Source organism: Dendropsophus ebraccatus, chromosome 4 (assembly GCF_027789765.1).
Source record: "Dendropsophus ebraccatus isolate aDenEbr1 chromosome 4, aDenEbr1.pat, whole genome shotgun sequence".
Classification (NCBI taxonomy): Eukaryota; Metazoa; Chordata; class Amphibia; order Anura; family Hylidae; genus Dendropsophus; species Dendropsophus ebraccatus.
In genome coordinates this window covers 76,711,380-76,728,443 of record NC_091457.1, presented here as the reverse complement: position 1 = coordinate 76,728,443, position 17,064 = coordinate 76,711,380, and the positions used below count along the sequence as shown (strand labels likewise).

Here is a 17,064-nt window from a genome sequence, read left to right as displayed (position 1 = left end):
ATATTGGATTACAATAAAATCTCTGCACAGAAAATTAAAATTTTCAAATTTCTTACACACTTGGCTTTTATTTCTGTGACTCCCCTAAAGGGTTAAACTTTCTGGATGTGCTTTTGCAGAGTGTGGGGGGTGCAGTTTCTGAAATGGGGTGCTTTGTGGGGCTTTCTAACATACAGGCCCCTCAAATACACTTTAAACCTGAACAGGTCCCTAAAAATATCTGATTTTGAAATTTTACTGAAAATTTGGAAATTTGCTGCTAATGTTTTAAGCTTCCTATTGTCTATAAAAAAAAAATATGAAAGGATCGTTTAATAAATGCCGCTAACATAAATTAGACATGTTGCTAATGCTATTTAATACATAATTTATGTGGTATAACTATTTTCTGTATAAGCAAAAAAGTTTCAAAGTTGGAAAAATGCATTTTTTCAAATTTTTTCACATTATTTGGTTTTTTTTCATAAAGATTCGTTATGAGTATCGACTCCAATTTACCAGAAATGTAAAGTACAATATGTCACGAGAAAACAATCTCAGAATCAGCCGGATAGGTAAAAGCATCCCGAAGTTATTAATGAATAAAGTGACACTGGTCATATTCATAAAATTTGTCTCTGTCATTAAGGCCATTTCAGGCTCTGTTCTTAAGGGGTTAATGTACCGCTGATGAAGTATAGTTCTTCATAAATGTTATGGCTTACATGGCTGTATTGAGTATGAGCATATTTATATGATCTTACTACCCAGTTACTAGTACAGTATACTAGTGAGACCTTGTATATTTTAAATGAATCTGCTGACTGATTGGAACCAGCTTTCAAGAGCATTAAAGGGATTAATAATATAACATTATGATGTAACTTCCTGTAAAAGGCACATTCCAAGATTGCTTCATTGTAAATATAGAGAATGGTGTTAAAACCCTATGACTCTGTAGGATGCCAGTAATGTGGTTTGTGCTATGAAGCTTGCATGGACACTGTTCGGAAGTGCAAGCATTTTGAGTCAAAGATAATTTTTGTTGGTAACAGTTTTTGATGTTTTATACTTTGGGCAATAAGTTTAGGAGGATAATGTGTTCCTCTGTGGCAGGGCTGTGGAGTTGGTAAGCCACAGCTCCGACTTATCAACTTTATCAGGCACTGACTGTTGCTCCTTCATAAATGGCCAGACACCTTCATAAATGGCTCATCACCTTCTGTGTAATGTCCTACATGATCCTGGGGCGACTTCTGAGTGAATAAAGATGTAAATCAGATATTCAGAACTGGACTAGATGGAAAAGGTGGTCTTTTCCTGCTGACAGTCTTCCATTTTTTCTAACTAAAAATATTCACCATACGCCAAGAAAAACTGCTAATAATGTCATATAGAGAGGGGTCAGCCATAGGCCCAGATTTATCAGTCCTCTGTCAGTGTCTGCGTTCCTGAATCATCGCGACCTCTACGGGAATGGCCTCCTCAGCTAATCAGTGACTGCAGCTGAGTGGGGCAGACACATCACATTACTGGGAGCCCTGTGGGGGACCATGAGCCGTGACTCTGCACTGCTGGGGTATGGGAATGGGTAAATAGGAGTTCATTATTATGATCCCACCACCGCATGTCCCCCTGGATTTTTCACTGTTGACCAGAATACCCCTTTCTCTGTAGCACGCACACACAGCCTGCAGCAGCCATAGTGCTCTGAAGAAAAACAGTCTTGTCCCAGAAAAAGAACTTTACATTGAGGGCAGATGTTACTGCTACACTACTTATGGTTTCATCTCCTCCTCCTCCTCCTCCTCCTCCTCCTCCAGTATGGTTGATCAATCTCGGCAACATCGCACGTCTATTGGTAAAAGCTTGGGGTTGTGGTTTCGACTAAGTCCATTCCTCAGTATGTGGAAACGTAGCCTAATTTGCTCTCTGTTGCAGAGCAGCTGTCTTTGGTGTCCTACCTCAAAAAAGGATTTTAAGGTTCACTTTGATTGCTATGGTGTTAACCTAAAAACTGTAAAAATTGCAGCATTTAAAATTTAGTGTAAGTGTTAAACTCTCTGCCTTACACCCTCCATAAACTGTTGGGTCTTAATTAAAGCTCTGTAGAATCTGTTGGTGTATACAAATATTATTGTTATTGTTATCCCTATTCTGGGTTTCCACATTGGATTGTATTGGAATTGTTCCCAATGCCGCAGTTAAAACCATGCCCTCCATTGGCCCCATAATGTTGCTGAGATTCCAGGCTTGACCCCAGTGACCCATCCGCATATACTGTCTGCAGTTGCAAACCCATTAGTTTTTTTCTTTCTTTCTTTTTTTTTTTAATTCTAAATTTTTATACAAAATTTTTACATTTTTATACAGCAATGGATACAACTGGCGTTTCGCAGGGCGCTGAGGCACTCGTAATCGGACATACAGAACAAACAGAACCAACCACGGCTCCTATAAAGTGCAATCATTTGGCATAGCAAACCTCAAACAAAGGATAGGGAGTGAGCTAGTGCTCAACCAAAGAAAGGGCAAACCCATTAGTTTTATGGCACCATACACACATCCGTATGTTAGGTGTTGGGTCCATGATCTGGCTACACATCACCAATACTCAATGAATGGGTCTATGGTAATGTGGATGGATACAGATACACATCCATAGTGCTGTCACTAGCTGTGGTTCTAAATATCAGTTAATTAACATAGTGTGGCTGTGTCTAAATATAGGAAACTTTTTTGTAATGTATCTTATCAGAAAAAAATACATCTTTCTGCACAAGCTTCATGTGTCACTCCTCATTGAAACTACCCAATGTTAGCCAAGTGACAGTACATACAAAAAGCTGTCTTAAGGGTGTGTTCACACCTACAGGATCTGCAGCAGATCTGCAGCAGATTTGATGCTGTGTTCAGTTATTTAAATGAAATCTGCTGCAGATAATCAGCTGGAGATTCTGTAGGTGTGAACGCACCATAAACCAACATATTGCTGTAATTCTTAAAGGGGTTGTCCAGAGAAAATCTTTCTTTGAAATCAACTGGTGTCAGAAACTTATATAGATGCTCTCTGCTGACATCTCTGGCTGAGACAGGAACTATCCAGAGCCTGATGGTACATTCACTTTAAGTTGAACACAGTATCAATCCCTTTATGTAGAACAACCAAATGAACAATACACATGGCAAGTAGATAATCTTATTAGGTCAGACTCCACCCATGGGAAAATTGCATGGAGGCTTTTCAAACCCTGCCCCCTCACCAGCCATTTCCACAGACATCTGCAATGCATAACTAGGCTCTTTTTTCAAAGGACCTGTTTGACAGGGTGGAGAAAATGACTAGAGCAAGTATGGTGGAATAAGACTGCAAATTCCATCTCTTTACTGGGTCACAAGACGTTGCATGAGGCTGACACAACTATGTTGTTGTCCCTTCAGGACTAAGAGTGAAAAACACTGCGTAGAAGCGAATTTATTACTTTGCCTGGTACAGATGAGTTTGTCACAAGTCAGATGTAAACATAACAGACCCCCCCCCAATAGGGTTAAAGGGGACCAGTCAGCAGCTTTCTAATTCCTAAACTAAAGGCTGTGTACTGTGCTCTTTTCCTTGCACAGGTTCTTTCTAGAGGCAGCCAAGTGAAGCAGGAAGGTTGAGTGCAGGCTCAGTTTTCCTGACTGCCTCTAGTGACGACCTGTGTTGGACAAAGAATGCAAGTGCCTATCTTTTTGAAGCTGCTGGAAGAAGGGTAGACCAAAGTGCATGCACTGCCAGTGACCACGCAAATGCCTGTGTCGGGCTAAAAGGACCATCTTTTTGCCTTTCATCTCACTCAGTGTGTGTGTGTGTATACTGGTAGGCCTGGGGGCATTGGATATAGGCTACATTCACATATCAGTATATTTTCAAGGAGGAAATTCATGTTCAGCATTCCCCCCCCCCCCCCCCCCCCCCCGCAAAATATTAATCCATATTACATCTGTATTATGCTCTATATATAAAAAGTGTGTGTGTGTGGATGGATGAAATTATATCGAACCAGCCAGTAGCAGTTCAAATGGTGATGTCACAGAATTGTGGAACACAATTGTGGATGGTTTTGCAGAGTGCTTAGGTGTTCTAGTAGGACATGCACTTATATGGCCTTTTTTGCAGTCCAAACCCCATAGACTTTAATCCCTTTAAGAAATGCATAGTCTCTGATTGCAGGCGGCCCACATGGCATAGACTGTGCATTATGGACTCGCCCATGACAGTGTTTTTGTATTTTTTTTTTTTTATTACTTAATTTTTTTGTTTTTTTCCACCTGGTTTGTTTCTGCATTTGTCTTTTAATTTTAAAGTAATTTTGAGACTTAAAACTGTTAACGTCTACAGGACTGGACTGATTTTGGCCAGTGCCCATTTTTTTTTTTTTAATACAACCTGTCTCACTTTATGCGGTTGTAGCTACGTGATGCTATAACTTTTTCTTTTTGACTTTGAGATTTGCTTGTGTGTTTTGTTTTTTTTTTGTTTGTTTTTTTTTGTGACCTATTGTACTTAGGTTAATGGCAAATTTTGGCTATGCGAAAAACATTATTGAGAAAAAGCAATTCTTTCATAAATTAAAATTTACAATTTTCTGTAGTCACCGTGCAGGTTTAATTATGTAATTTATTGCCAGCACCATTACGCACACAGCAATACTAAATATGTGTTCTTTCCCTCTCTTCCAACATTTATTATTGTGTTGGGTTCTATGGGGATTATATGTGAATTTTACTTTTATTTTTTGGTGTTTTTTTTTTTTTTTTTAAATTGTCCCACCATGGGGACTTAACTGTGCAATTTCCTGATTACAGGCATATTGCATTGCAGTGCTGATCAGCACTGCAATGCAGTTTGCCTGTAATGGGCAAAGCTGATCATCACTGCAATGCCATATCCCTGTAATAGGCAAAGCTGATCAGCACTGCAATGCCATATCCCTGTAATGGGCAAAGCTGATCAGCTTTCCACACAAATGTCAGGGAGGATCCAAAAAAAAAACCCCAATGTTCTTGCCTTCCCAGCTCCAGTGCTGGTGGCTGCATACCGATGATCAGTGTGGACTTGGATTGGGACATATCGGGTCCTCTCAGCCAGTCAGCGGCTGAGGTGAGAGCATGTTCCTTCTATCCTCCCTGCCACTTGTGTAAAGTCTGTCCATACTTCTCCTTTAAATGCTGATGGCTGTATTAGTTGTGCCATTGTGTAGGAGCGCTAATGTTTGTTACTTCTAACATGTACATGTTCACGAATGTGGGCCAGGCATGCTCAGTTCATCGGCAATCTCCAGGAAGTACTAGTGTTTTGGTTGGTTTCATATTAACCCCTTAACGACAACGGGCGTACATTTACGCCCTCACTGCCTGGGACTTAACACAGGAGGAAGTAAATGTACGCCCTGGCGCGGTCCCGGGCTATGGAGCGGGCTCACTAGCTGAGCCCGCCCCACAGCTGGTGAGGACCAGCTGCTATCTGCAGCCAGGGCCTCACCCTCAAAGGCGGGCCGCCGCGATTGCATGGCCGCCCACCATTAACCCCTTAAACGCCGTGGTGTTTAAGTATAAGTGACCAGAGCATCTCTGGTCACTTAACGATCGGGACCCCCGCAGCGTGTCTGTGGGGGTCCCGATCTCTTTTCATGACTGCCGGAGGTCTTCTCCTTACCTCTGTGCAGTCCTCGGATCACTCCTCTGATTCAGCCTGCCACAGGCAGGCTGGATCACAAGTTCTCAGATAATACTGATCCCTGCAATGCTATGGCATTGCAGGGATCAGTGTTACTGATCTAATATATGTAAGTGATAGTTCCCTAAGGGAACTATAAAAGTGTAAAAAAAATAAGTTTTACAAAGTGCCCCAAAGCCCCTCCCCAATAAAAGTGTAAATCACCCCCCCCCCCCTTCCCATTGCATACATAAAACACATAAAAAGTAATTTAAGTTACATATTATACACCGTAGTGTGTGTAATTGTCCGATCTATTAAAAAAAACATCACTTTTCCCCGCACGGTGAACCGCGTGAAAAAAAACCCCAAAACAGTAAAAATACGCAGAGATTGCTCCTTTTTTTTTTTTTTTTTAAATTGTAATAAAAAGCAATCAATACATTTGATCTAGAAAAAAATGTTACTAATAAAAACTAGAGATCATGACCCAAAAAATTACACCCCGTACGACCCCGTAGGTGAAAAAATAAATGCGCCACAGGAGTCACGATAGGACCATTTTAAATATGCCTATTTGCAAAAAAGTTTTACTGCTACTAAAAATAGTAAAACGTAAGAAAACCTCATAACCATGCATATCACAACGTTCTGACAGACCTATAGAATTAAGGAAAAATGCCAGTTTTACCGCAAAGTGGATTACGTAAACGTGGAAGCCCCCCAAAATTTGCCAAATCGCATTTTTTGACCCAAGTTCACCCCATTAATGATATTTTGGGGGTTCCATCATTCATGTAATGGCAGATTTGAAAGATGCCATTACAAAGTACACCTGCTCCTTAAAAAAACAAGCCCTCACATGGCCCGGTAGGTGGAAAAATGAAAGCGTTATGGGTCTTAGAAGGAGAGGAGGAAAAAACAAAAATGCAAAAGTGACAAAAGGCATGCTTTGCTATGTGTAATAGCGATGCATGGTTGACTAACGGTGTAAAATAAATAATGAGAGAAAAAATTTGTGTGTATATATGTATAATTATATATATATTGTAGTAAGTTCAACGGCACTCCAGAGATAAGATGCAAAACACCACTTTTAAATAATATAAATCCTATATATATGCCTCTCCATGCTTCCTGGTGTCCTGCTAGCTTCAAGGAAACCTGTCACCCCCAGTGCCGGGGTGAAGGCCACCCGACGCCCCACTAGAGCCCCGGATACTTGGCCCATCTCGCCAAGTCCCGCTCCTGGAGCCGATCCCGGGACGGAGATATCCTTGTCGTAAGCCCAGAGCGGGCGCTGCATAGATGAGTCCGATGCCCATAGAGAATGAATGGAGCCGGCATTCTCTATGGGCGTCCGAGACTTCTCTGCAGCACGCGCCGGGCTTCCGACAAGGATATATCCATTCCGGGACTTGGCAAGATGGGCTAAGTATCCAGAGCACTAGCGGGGGGTCGGGCGGCCTTCATCCCGGCACAGAGGGTGACTGGTTCCCTTTCAGCTTTCTCCAGGCAGTGTGTGAAGTGACATGCCGCTCAGCTAATCACCAGTGCCACAGTGGGGAGTGGGCTGAAGCTAGCAGGACATCAGGAAGTGCAGAAAGAGATATCTAGAAGTTGATTATTTTTCTGGGGCTTCATGGACATTGCGAACTATGTCCATGCAGCCCTTGCTGCATGATTATCGGGCTATATATGGGCTCAGTAAGCGAGCTACTAGCAGATTGGGGCTTGCTTAAACCAAGTAATCAGGTTGTGTTAGGCTGGGTTCACACAGCGTTTTTGCAATGCTTTTTTTTTAACCGTTTTTTTGCAAAAAAAAAACAACAAAAAAACGGATCAATTGACTTCATTTGTAAAAAAAACGGATCCGTGTTTTTTTTTTTTTTTTACGGACACAAACGTAGCTGACACTATTTTTGTGTCCGTTAAAAAACTGATCCTTTTTTTTTTTTTTTTTCCCCCCCAATAGAAGTCAATCGAAAAACGGATTAAAACGGATGCACACAAATGCATCCTTTTTTTTTCATCATATTTCGGTTTTTTCAAAACTGATGAAAAAAACTGATTGCAAAAACGCTGTGTGAACCCAGCCTTATACAGGTCTTACTCAGGTTCCAACTCCATACTTTACAGTAATCCTGTCTGATTTTGCCTGCTCCCACTTGCTGTCCCTCTCCTCGTGCACTGCTGTCAGGCTACATTTCCCAGTATTCTTTGCAGCATGCACTCTGATCACCCTTTCTTCTACAAGGATAACCCTGCCGCTCAGGGATTGCAGGGAGGCCAGTTTTCTTCACTATAACAGTACAGTCCTGCAATGATTTGAACACTTCCGCCTCTCCCTGCACCATATTGATACATGATGCCTGGATGTCTGTTATCCCGCTGCATAGTTTTGCGCTCCGTATGGTCCTGTGCATCGTGGAGAATGTGAGTGACACCTAAGGGGGAACATGTGAATTTCTGCATGGCAACGGCACAGTCACAGGGCCACAGTTCAGAGAGGGAATCTGAGGGAATAAATCCATGGAGGAAAAATAGTAGTGATGAAAGTTACTATATTAAAACAGCTGATGTGTACGTCACATATATGGACTACACATTAGATTTTACTTTGCTTCATGACACATCTTATTTGAAGTGTTTATTTCATCCCTAATTTTCTAGAAAAACCGAATCACATTTTGCTCTATGGCTATTATCATTGCAGTTAATGGGGTAGCCTGCATAGAGTGCTGCTGGTTCAGAAAAATATTTTTTAGTTCCGGTTGATGCAAAACCAGATATGGTGATTTTTGGTAGTTTTAGGTGAATGTATGTTTTTCAATTATTCCCCATCAAGTTAACTATTGACCGCCCCTGGGCTGCAGTAATATTGAATCTTATAGGAATTGAATGTAAGATGACACACTGGCTGCAGTAAAATGTCTCCATCAATGATGACAACCTGTAGCTGTGGCAGGAAATCCTTCAGCCCATCGCCATGGTGAGAGGATGAGTATGCCACAGTTGCTCAGCAACCGATTGTAATATGCAGGAGCATGTGCACAGCCTGCCCCTCTGCTAGCTGGTGTCTACTCTGCTTTGCTGTCATTATTTTAATGACTGGGACATATCACAGGGTGTATGTAGGTTTGTCAGTCCACCCTGCTAACATTATGTTGTGGATACGGAATATGTCATTGTAACATACTTGCCTACTTGTCTTTCGTTTCTGATCTCTGAATGTCTTTGCTCTCCTGATGAGTTTTGATACACTGAATATTTGTTCTCAGTACCGAGATACTGAAATGTTGTCCTGCTCAAGGTCACACAAACGATCATTGGACAAAAGCCAGACTTCACCGCCCCAGTGCATGTGTGATGTGCAACATAATAGCGGTGAACACTTCCCAAACCACTTTACTATTGATGCCACATTGAAAAGCAACTATCCTCAACAAATGTCACACACACAGAAAAGGAAATGCAGAATGTGTAGTGGATCAATTTGAGAAAATAGTCGGAATGGTTAGCAGTTTTTGCTTTTTTGGATGAATGTTATGAAGGACCGATTTTGCTCTAGACCATTCCAAGTTGTTTTTTTTAGATATTTCACTTTTCTTATATTAAATTATTGCACTGAAAAATAAATATGTACAATATGACTTAAATGTGTTCAGAATCTGCACAACCGCCGCCTTGTGGAGAGGAGGTTAGTTGTTCATCATATAAACTAGTGGCTGAATTACAGCTGCCTGTTGGATCAGCACTTGTATGCCTCTTGTAGAAATCTTTTCCCACGTGTTCATGTGGAGAGACGTTAGCATGTGAGATTGGCCCATAGCAACCATTAGGGGCTTAGTATTTTACAGGAGCAATCTGAGGAATGAAAGCTGAGCTGTGATTGGCTGGCATAGGCTGATCAGACATGTTTTGTCTGACAGAGTACAGGACCACTGCTTTTATGGGAGAACTGTATTTTACATACAGACTTAAATCTGCAATAAGAGCCCATTAACCTCTTAAGGACCCATGTCGTACCGGTACGTCATGGATCACTGTCACTTAAGGACCCATGACGTACCGGTACGCGGGTCCTTTAAGAGGGCGCCGCGGCCGGCCGGGTCCCGATCGGGGGAGATAGCCTGCTATAATACATAGCAGGCCATCTCTCCCTGTCGGCATGGAGGGTTGTTAACCCCCCCCATGCCGATGATCGCCGCTATTGGCTGATAAGCCCATAGCGGCGATCGGAACCTTTCCCGGGCCATCGGTGGCCCGATGACCCGGAAAAAAATGGCGGTCGGTGCTGTCCGAGGATGGCACCGACCGCCATTACTGTAAAAAGTAATGGTGGTCACGGTACCACCGTCCCCATCGCCGTGAACGGCCGGCCGGTGGCGGCCGGCCGTTCACGGTGATCAGTCCCCACAAGTAATAAATACCTGCTCCGGACCCCTCAGCTAGGTAGCTGAGGGGTCCAGAGCAGGTATTTGTACATTACTCACCTGTCCCGGGGTCCTGATCGGAGTCTTCCGGGTTCCCGGTGTCCTCTTCATCTTGTTGGGTCTTCGGCTTCTTCTGTGAGGTCCCGATCGGCTTTTTTCGGCTCCAGCGTCGGCTTTTTTCGTATTTTTCCGGCTCCAGCGTCGGCTTTTTTCGGATCTTGCGCTCTGCTGCCCCCTAGCTGCTGATAAGTGTAATACACGTATCAGCCACTATAGGGATGTTCAGAATGTAGTAAAAGTTTTTTTGGTTTTTTTCCCCAATTTTTTTTCTTTCTATTTTCCGCACCCTATCGCCGCTGAGTGTTGATCAGCATCGCATGAAAGTGCGCTGCTAATCAGCAACTCCTCCTTTTTGGCGTAGGGTGGTTTTTTTTCTATATCCTACTGCCACGGTCTGCTGAAAAGTGCCGAACATAAGTGCGGCATTTATCAGCAACACCATTTTTGGCGTAGGTTTTTTTTTATACTTACTGTAAAAAAACACTACATTACACCACACTACACTACATTGAATAAAGTTTTACACGACACCACTACATACCCCATATACCAATCCCTATATAAAAGTGGCCCCCGGCGTGTTTTCGGTATCGGACGCATACGTTATTATTGCCTCCCACACTGAAACAGCCAGTGAGGATGAATGGGGGGGATCCTTCTTTCCTCCATTCATCCTCATCATCCAGTGACGTCTCTGGGGGTACGCTGCCCCCCAGACACGTCCTTTCCGCCAGTACCGTCCCAATAAGAGATCACGGTATGGCGCGAAATTCTACAAACTCTGTGAGCGTACCTCAGGGTACACTTACAGATTTAGGGTACGTGCACACTGCGGAATGGCGAAGGATAACCCAATTTGGTCTCTGTCACTGAACTATGATTACTGTGATAGAAAATATCACAGTAATCATAGTAATACAGTGAAAATGAATATGTAAAGTACAAAAAGTGACAAACATACAAAAAAATAAAACACACACTTTTTATTATAGTAATAATTACAGTTTACTCCCAAATTACCCCTAACCCCTCCCCAGATTACCCGTAACCACCGCAGGTTGCCCGTAACCACCGCAGGTTGCCCGTAACCACCGCAGGTTGCCCGTAACCACCGCAGGTTGCCCGTAACCACCGCAGGTTGCCCGTAACCACCGCAGGTTGCCCGTAACCACCGCACGTTGCCCGTAACCACCGCACGTTGCCAGTGACCCCCTCCAGATTAGCTATAAGCACTTCACTCTATCCGTAACAATTCTAGATTGTCTGTAACCCCTCCAGGTTGCCCCTAACCACCGCAGGTTGGGCATAACCACCGCAGGTTGGGCATAACCACCGCAGGTTGGGCATAACCACCCCAGATTGCCCGTAATCATGCCAGATTACATGTAACCCCCCCAGATTGCACGCAACCACCGCACGTCGCCTCTGACCACCGCACGTCGCCTCTGACCACCGCACGTCGCCTCTGACCACCGCACGTCGCCTCTGACCACCGCACGTCGCCTCTGACCACCGCAAATTGCCAGTGACCCCCTCCAGATTGCCCGTAACCACGCCAGTTTACAGGTACCCACCTCAGATTACCTATTAGCACTTCAGTTTATCCGTAACCACAGCAGGTTGCCTGTAACCATACCAGATTGTCCGTATTCACCCCAGGTTGCCTCTGACCACCCCAGGTTGCCTCTGACCACCCCAGGTTGCCTCTGACCACCCCAGGTTGCCTCTGACCACCCCATGTTGACCGTAACCACCCCAGACTGCCCGTAACCACCCCAGACTGCCCGTAACCACCCCACATTACCTGTGATCAAATTTTTTCATTGTATTTTAGTAACTGCGCTATTCTAATAACTGTTACTAGCTGCGGTTTTGCTCCAGCAAATTGGCGCTCCTTCCCTTCTGAGCCCCGCTGTGTGCCCATACAGTGGTTTATGCCCACATATGGGGTACCGTTGTACTCAGGAGAACCTGCGTTACAGATTTTGGGGTACATTTTTTATCCTGTTCCTTGTGAAATTTAGAAATTTCAAACTAAACCAACATATTATTGGAAAAATTCAAGTTTTTCATTTTTACTGGCCAATTTTGAATACTTTCCTCTAATACCTGTGGGGCCAAAATGCTCATCCTACCCCAATATGAATTCTTTGAGGGGTGTTCTTTCCGAAATGGGGTTACTTTTGGGGGGATTCTATTCTGTAGACACTACAGGGGCGCTGCAAATGCACCTGGTGCTCAGAAACTTCTTCAGAAAAATCTGCACTGAAAATGCTAATTGGCGCTCCTTCCCTTCTGAGCCCGGCTGTGTGCCCATACAGTGGTTTATGCCCACATATGGGGTACCGTTCTACTCAGGAGACTCTGCGTTACAGATTTTGGGGTGAATTTTCTCTCCTGTTCCTCGTGAAATTGAGAGAAATTTCCAACTAAAGGAACATATTGGAAAAAGAGTTTTTCAATTTTACTGTCTACTTTTCAATACTTTCCTCTAATACCTGTGGGGTCAAAATGCTCACCACACACCAAGATGAATTCTTTGAGGGGTGCACTTTCCAAAATGGGGTGACTTATGGCGAGATTTTACTCCGCTGGCACTACAGGGGCTCTGCAAACGCACCTGGCGCTCAGAAACTTCTTCAGCAAAATCTGCATTGAAAAAGCTAATTGGCGCTCCTTCCCTTCTGAGCCCCGCTGTGTGCCCATGCAGTGGTTTATGCTCACATATGGGGTACCGTAGTACTCAAGAGAACATGTGTTACAAATTTTTGGGTGCTTTTTCTCTCATGTTCCTTTTGAAAATGAGAAACTTTAATCTAAATGTATATATTATTGGAAAATTTTAATTTTTCATTTTTTTACAGCCTAATGGTGAATACTTTCCTCCAGCCCCTGTAGGGTTAAAATGCTCATTATACCCCTAGATTAATTCTTTAAGGTGTCTAGTTTCCAAAATGGGGTCACTTATGGGGTTTCCAGTATACAAACCTCCTAAATCAACTTAAAATAAGAACTGGTCCCTAAAAAAATCAGTTTTGGAAACTTTCACGAAAATATGGTAATTTGCTGATACATTTCTAAGCCCCGTAACACCCTAAAAAAGTAAAATATGTTTATGAAATGAAGCCAGAATAAAGAGGACATATTGGTAATGTGACTTAGTAACTAATTTATGTAATACAACTTTCTTTTTTTAGAAGCAGAGAATTTCAAAGTTCATAAAATGCAAATTTTTTCAATTTTTCATGATATTTTGATGTTTTTCACAAAAAACACACAAAGTAGTGACCAAATTTTTCCACTAATATAAAGTGCCATATGTGACGAAAAAACAATCTCAGAATCGCTAGCATACGTTAAAGCATCACTGAGCTATAAGCGCATAAAGTGAGACAGGTCAGATTTTGAAAAATGAGCCTGGTCTTTTAGGTGCAAATAGGCTTGGTCTTGAAGGGGTTAAGGCCATTTCAGGCCCGGTCCTTAAGGGGTTAAAGAGTCTGAAAACACACGACTACCCAGATATCCGAGAAGGGCTCAGCCAAGGGGTGGCTCTGTAAAGGAATTTACCAAAACCACCATATTAAGAGGCCCTATAAATCAATGTAATGACATTGGAAAGACCAAGGCTTTGTACCAGGTATCCATCCACAGACAGCTGTTTTGGGGTGTTGCCCCTCTTCAGTGTGGAGCAGGATTCTGGCCCTTGTCATTACATTTTCTTAATGGGCCACTTAATATAGTGGTTTTGCATGTCCCAGAGAGCAATGCACCTAGGATTTCACTGTGCGCTTTAACCAGCAGCCAGCAGTCACTTGAGCCCTTTAACCGGCAGCCAACAGTGTTATCTTGAGCTGGTCTCCCTGAGATTAGTATGTTTCCTGTATTAGGCTCCGTTCACACGGAGCAAAACTGGCAGTATTGTCCGCTGCGGAATCTTCCACAGCAGAATCCCACCAGACTCCCTTTCATAATGACAGTGTATGGAAGGCTCGCGTGCCTCCTATCTGTGCACTGAAGAATGGACATGTCCATTCTTCAGCGTGGAGAGATGCGAAGAGAGGAGGCGCGTGAGCCTCCCATAGACTGTCATTATGACAGGGAGTCTCGTGGGATTCTGCTGTGGAGGATTCTGCAGCGGATAATTTTGCCAGTTTTGCTCCGTGTGAATGGAGCCTTAACGTTTAGATTCCATGTATTGGTCTCTGTACAGGCTGTATTGGAACATACAGATTGGATTAGAGCATGAGGCCAGATTATCATCCATCTGTTATCTATTTTTTTTTATATATATATATATCCTGGTGTAATTTTTTTTTTTCTTAATTTTCCTTGTTCTAGGCAGCGCTTCAGGTCCTGTTACAACATGTACCTGAATGTTTGTTAAAACTGTGTTTTTATTCCTGACCTTGTTTCCTGGCAACACTGGCCAGCCTGTACAGTTTTTTGTCATTCTGTGTTGGTGTGCAGCACTTACCTAGGAGAGAAATAATAGCTGTGTCAAGATTAAAGGCACCATGAAGATGCTGTAAACTTGCTTAGAATACAAAGTCTTTTTTTTTTTTTAACCATGTGTGAAAAATACTGTATGTGAAGTCTGTGGAGGTTATACCCACCAGTGGACGTTATGCTTTCAGCTAGCTGGAAGCTGTGCACCCAAAAATTACTATTCTGCTGTTCTTGGTGTCAGACTAACCTTGCAGAGAACACTGCCCTTAAAGGCAGGGCTGTGAAGTCGGGGAAAAAAAATGTACCAATTACAGCTTTAAATAAACATTAAACTTTCAAAATTTTACTTTTGATTTTTATAATATGTCCCTCATTGATATTTCATGTTCTATTAATCTAAGGACCTTATTTATAAAAACTAGAAACACTTTCTTACATATTAATTGGAAAGTCTGAAGCATTTCCTCCATATATCAGTAATGAAGCAGTAATGGTGCAGTTGTTGGTGCTGTAGATGCAATGGTTGGTGCGGTTATTGTTGGTAAGGAAGGTGCTGTTGGTGCGGTAGATGAAGTTGGGAATAAAGGTATTATAAAGTTTAGTAATCTTCGGGCAATGTGTGCGAATGCTCGCAGCTTAGCAAACAAGATCTGTGAGCTGACTGCCATTATGTCTAGAGATGATTTGGACCTTGTTGCTGTAACTGAGACCTGGTTCAAAGAGTCTAATGATTGGGAAATGGCTATACCGGGATATATTTTGCACAGGAAAGACAGAGCAGAGAGAAGGGGAGGCAGGGTAGCCATTTGTGAGGGATAGTCTTAAATCGACAGTCATCCAAAATACATATAAAGAGCTGGAGACTCTCTGGGTTTGCATGCAGTCCAAAGAGGGAAAGTGAGGACTATGATAACATGCTGATGGATGAAATTACTAAAATGTCATTAAAGGGGGACATTGTAGTTATGGGTAGGGCTGGGCGATAATGGCCTAAATCAATATCGCGGTTTATCGTACATGTAGCCGCGGTAACGATAAATCGAACGATAATTATGACACGCCCCTTTTAAAAGCCACACCCCTTTTCAAACCCCCATTTTCTGATGGTAATACAAAAGTGGATTTATTCCATATAACAATATGCAGCAAACTTCACAAGTAATACAGAATGTTTTGGCGTCTCCTACGCCATTTTCAAGTGCCACTTTTACTTGTGAAGTTTGCTGCATATTGTTATATGGAATAAATCCACGTTTGTATTACCATCAGAGAGCTTCAGAGTATTTTTTACTAGCTGACTTGGTCCAAGGTCTGGGATTCATATGCTGGCAGCCACAGTTCATTTAGTGTGCTGCCTATATTGTTTGCTCTATCTATCTATCTATCTATCTCCTATCTATCTCCTATCTATCTCCTATCTATCTCCTATCTATCTATCTCCTATCTATCTATCTATCTCCTATCTATCTATCTCCTATCTATCTATCTATCTCCTATCTATCTATCTCCTATCTATCTCCTATCTATCTATCTATCTCCTATCTATCTATCTCCTATCTATCTATCTCCTATCTATCTATCTATCTCCTATCTATCTATCTCCTATCTATCTATCTATCTCCTATCTATCTATCTATCTCCTATCTATCTATCTATCTCCTATCTATCTATCTATCTCCTATCTATCTATCTATCTCCTATCTATCTATCTATCTATCTATCTATCTATCTATCTATCTATCTATCTATCTCCTATCTATCTATCTATCTCCTATCTATCTATCTATCTCCTATCTATCTATCTCCTATCTATCTATCTATCTATCTATCTATCTATCTATCTATCTATCTATCTCCTATCTATCTATCTCCTATCTATCTATCTCCTATCTATCTATCTATCTATCTATCTATCTATCTATCTATCTATCTATCTATCTATCTCCTATCTAGATAGATAGATAGATAGATAGATAGATAGATAGATAGATAGGAGTCCTATCTATGTGTCTTCTATCTATCTATCTCTATCTCCTATCTACCCCCAGTCACTCAGTGGCTGCATAGGTCAGGTATGGGTCGGCACCTCCATGCTCCCCCGGGCACCGCTCTCTCTCCCGCACAGGAATCCTCGGCTTCTGTCACTCAGTGCTGTAGCACATATACCTGTGTCCCGGGCAGAGCCTCACACATGGCCGCTTCCAGAACGGACAAAAGATAACGGGGCTCCGAGGATTCCTGTGCGGGACAGAGTACGGTGGCCAGTGAAGCATGGAGGTGCCGACCCATACCTGACCCCAACTGTATGTGCAGGAGAGGGGGGGCAGGGCTCACATGCAGCTTCCAAAGAAGCTAGAAGTGAGTCGCCCGGCAGCAGCAGCGCTGGAGGAGACGCTGCCGCCTGTGTGCAGCCTGTCAGTTCTCCAGCCTTCCTCTTCAGCTCCC

General features: G+C 42.8%; 1 protein-coding gene across 2 annotated transcripts in view; it reads left to right on the top strand.

Moving 5' to 3' along the window:
- The window catches only part of ANKRD11 (ankyrin repeat domain containing 11), a 218,881-nt gene that overhangs the window by 104,225 nt on the left and 97,592 nt on the right, over window positions 1-17,064 (top strand). The gene's annotated exons all lie outside the window — the stretch shown is intronic.